At 39.4% G+C, this 3334-nt stretch overlaps 1 pseudogene across 1 annotated transcript; it reads left to right on the forward strand.

Moving 5' to 3' along the window:
- Window positions 1–1180: 1180 nt before the first annotated feature.
- Window positions 1181–1569, forward strand: LOC309821326 (small ribosomal subunit protein eS12-like; annotated as a pseudogene). Its single transcript has one exon. The product of its transcript is annotated as a small ribosomal subunit protein eS12-like (transcript).
- Window positions 1570–3334: the final 1765 nt, after the last annotated feature.

A 3334-nucleotide genomic window follows, 5' to 3' on the forward strand; every position in this document is an offset into this window, starting at 1 on the left:
GGAATAAATCATGGTGCCCATGGTAGGGCTTAAAGTGGTGGTGAGAAAGACTTATTCTACTGTATATTTCTTCCCTTCTTCCCTAGATGCCATCCTGCTTAAAATTCTGTCTTTAGAAGCGTTGCAGGGAGGGGTGCAGTGGAAGAGAGATGTGAACTACCTCTTCCAAATTCTAATGAAATGTAATAAAAGATTAAGCAGAATTGACATCATTAAGATCAATTATTCTTTTTTCCAGGAAATATAGTAGGTACTTCTAGGGGATGAAACACAATAAATTCCTATTTCCTGAGGACATACAGATTACTGAATCTTTTCTGAGGCACAGGATGATAGGGTGAGGAAGGCAATGGCAGGGGATGTTTGAGAATCCTCTAAAATTAGGTATGTGCAGAAACAGCAGTCTTTAGAAGAAACAGCTAGTAAATCTGCTCCTGATTAGTAGTGGACTTAGGTTTGGATGAAAAGGGAGGGTTAGTTCTAGTTCCAACAACCTGAACTTCAGGAAAGGAAGGAAAGAGGCAATCTTTGCCTACTTCCTAAATCTTTCTCAAATGACCTTGTTTTTAAGGAATATAAGGTTTAGCTATTCTAAAGTGCCAACATGGCAACAATTACAATACTAGACAAGAAACCACCTATTTTTCTAATAAACAGAGGAAAATTGTTGCAGAAGAAAGTGTTTCTGCCTTTCATAGATGTCTCCACCTGTGCCTGAAACCACTGGAATTGAAGTTGGGAGGCATCTGTTTTTGTCTTGTCATCTCTGCTGATTTTCTCAGCTACTCAGGATATCCCCAACATCATTTACATCTCATATACAGAGGTTTTCTTAGGATGAGGCCAAGAGAGGCTCCTTGGGCCTGCTTTGAAGACCCTCACTATGAGCAGCTGGGAAACCACCACTGAAGATGAAGAAATTGGCTCTACCATAACTATTTTTTTAATTCCAAAGTTTTATTTTATTTTATTTTAGTATTTAAAAAAATATCCAACTTATTAGGTTTCCTCATTGAAAGCCAAGGCAAAGCAGGTAATATACTTTTATCCACCCAAGGCTGTCCTTTGGTGGTTTCTATTCCTATTTAAAATGACCACTAACGCCACGGAGTCGCGCGGAGACTGAGGCTCGGGTGCACTTAAGATTCGGCTCCACCCATAACCCACTGCCAGGGCCGAGGAAGGCACTGCTGCTGGAGGTGTAATGGACGTTAATCCTGCTCTGCAAGAGGTGCTGAAGACCAACCTTATCCACGATGGCCTAGCACGTGGAATATGCGAAGCTGCCAAAGCCTTAGACAAGCGTCAAGCCCATCTCTGCGTGCTTGCATCCAACTGTGATGAGCCTATGTATGTCAAGTTGGTGGAGGCCCTTTGTGCTGAGCACCAAATCAATCTGATTAAGGTTGATGACAACAAGAAACTAGGGGGATGGGTAGGCCTCTGTAAAACTGACAGAGAGGGAAAACCCGTAAAGCGGTTGGTTGCAGTTGTGTGGTGGTTAAGGGCTGTGGCAAAGAGGCTCAGGCCAAGGATGCCATTGAGGAGTACTTCAAATGCAAGAAATGATCAAATAAAAACACTGGGCTCTTGTTCCTCAAAAAAAAAAAATTAAAATTAAATAAAATGACCACTGATGTATATTGTAACCTGAATCACATGGGAGCTACTTATAGTGATATCCCTACTTACACTCCATAGTTAAATTTACATTTATTGAGGACCTTTAATGAGCCATCTGCTTCATATTAGCACATCAGCAGCAGAAGTACCACTGCCACCAGTATAACAGCTGCCATTTATTTAGAAATAACTATGTGTCAGAACCAAAGCTAAAGACTAATTTTATTTCATCCAACTCTTACATAAACTATGGCAGGTAACATTATCCTCATTTGATGGAAGAGAAAACTGAAGCAGAAAGAGTCTCAGTAATCTGCACTAGGTCGCAGAGATAACAAGTGGCAAGAATTCAATCCTTTTGACACTGCGGTTTACAACTAAGGACATTGAGGCCCAGAAAGACCAGAACCAAGGGGACACAGTAAACGGCAAATTGGAAATCAGATCTGTCAGAACCCTCAAAGAACATGTTCTTTCTATTGTATCATATATCTTTCATTCTGTGTTTTGTTTCTCTGCCCTCTCTGAAGTGTAGGAAAAGGAAATAAAATTTGTAAATTAAAAGGTTTTGAAATATTCTGGAAGGTTCCATTTTATGAATAGGCATAATTCTCTGCCTGAGTCCACATTTTAGAAGGAACATGTCAGATATGAGTTGCTGGCTTGGCAGTGGTCTCAAGCATATGTTACCTGGTGACCTCAGTGTTGCCAGTTAATCACTGGCATATGAGCCAACACAAAGTTACTTTTTCTTTTTCAATTTTTTTTATTGAAGTATAGTTGATTTACAATGTTGTGTTAGTTTCAGGTGTAAAGAATATATATTCTTTTTCAAATTCTTTTCCATTAAATTTAGGTTATTGCAAGATATTGAATATAGTTCCCTGTGCTATACAGTAAGTCCTTGTTTTTTTAATCTATTTTATGTGTAGTAGTGTGTATCTCTTAATCCAAAACCCCTTTTGCCCCTTTGGTAACCATAAAATTTTTTTTCTAACATTACTCAGCCATAAAAGAGAATGAAATAATGCCATTCACAAATAACATTGATGGACCTAGAGATCATACTAAGTGAACTAAATCAGACAGAGAAAGACAAATATCATATGATATCACTTATTTGTGGAACTTATTTATAAAACAAAGTTACTTTTATATAGGACAGAGGCAGCTAACAGTCCTGCTTCAGAAATCAGTGTTATTGATGATGGGAGAAATTGTGAGATGAGTTTCACTAGAAAGTGTTGTAAGGGTTCTATTTAACTAATTCCTGAGCTCACATCTGGGCCGAGTTCTGGTGACTTTGGGAAGGAATTCAAAAAGAAAATGCAGACAATAGGAAGGCTGCTTCACTTTCTTTGCCTTCAGCTGGAAGCAGGTTAGTGCTCACCCACATCAAGGCAGTACTTGGACTGGCTGCCTGAAGTACAATTATATTCTACAAAGTTGCCTTGTAGTTTGCATTCTCCTCCTTCAATGGCTTTCATATCAAAGCTGCTTTGTTTCCAAGTTAACATAATGGGACTCAACGTAATATCTTGCCAAGCTCTCACTGATCCTCGGTGTGGAATAAATGTGAACACTGCCTCATTAATCCTCTCCACGGTCCTTGGAGAGAAGTGGCAAGCAATATCCCATCCATTTTGCAGTGGAGGAAAGAATGGCAAAGTAAATTGTTCACTTTGCATCTGTGCCCAGCCTTCTGGGCATT

The sequence above is a fragment of the Grampus griseus genome (genome assembly GCF_964374135.1).
Source record: "Grampus griseus genome assembly, chromosome: 3".
Taxonomy (NCBI): Eukaryota; Metazoa; Chordata; class Mammalia; order Artiodactyla; family Delphinidae; genus Grampus; species Grampus griseus.